The sequence below is a fragment of the Frankliniella occidentalis genome, unplaced genomic scaffold, assembly GCF_000697945.3.
Source record: "Frankliniella occidentalis isolate FOCC.00 unplaced genomic scaffold, Focc_3.1 Scaffold472, whole genome shotgun sequence".
Classification (NCBI taxonomy): domain Eukaryota; kingdom Metazoa; phylum Arthropoda; class Insecta; order Thysanoptera; family Thripidae; genus Frankliniella; species Frankliniella occidentalis.
The window spans coordinates 47,621-48,146 of record NW_026267590.1 but is presented as its reverse complement, the minus strand read 5'-3'; positions in this window follow the sequence as shown (position 1 = coordinate 48,146).

Sequence of the window (526 nt, the reverse complement as noted above, 5' to 3'; positions counted from 1 at the left end):
AATACACTGAAAACCTTTGAGTGATGTGCGAGGGGTCTGCAACTCGTATAATCAAAAGTACACGACCCTATAATCACTTATAATCACGTTTATAATCTATAATCTTTATCTATAAATTCCTAAAAGTTTGATGCACAAACTGCATCTTTGAGAGGGGGTATAAGTAAAACTATGAATCTTTGAAGTAAGGCCAAAACTGCCTACACCATTGGATGTCATTTTTCTGACTTCCCCACCTGGCCGACAATGGCGGGTAGATAACTGCTACCCTTAAAAAAACCTGCCTCCCGAGAAGAACACGAAAACGAACACAAAAAGTGCATCTGCATTTGCACCAGAAAGGTGCGGGAAAGAGCTTCTCCAGCACCTGCCAGTCAATGAGCAAGATCGAAATGCCCGTCCAGCGGCAAGCGCGTGAGACTGCCCTGCATCGAAGGAGGGGGAATTTGACGAGTGTAACGCCCGCGGGCCTCTCGCGGGCGGTGACCCTGACATGGAACGCCCCAGAGCGTTGTGCACCGGGCTG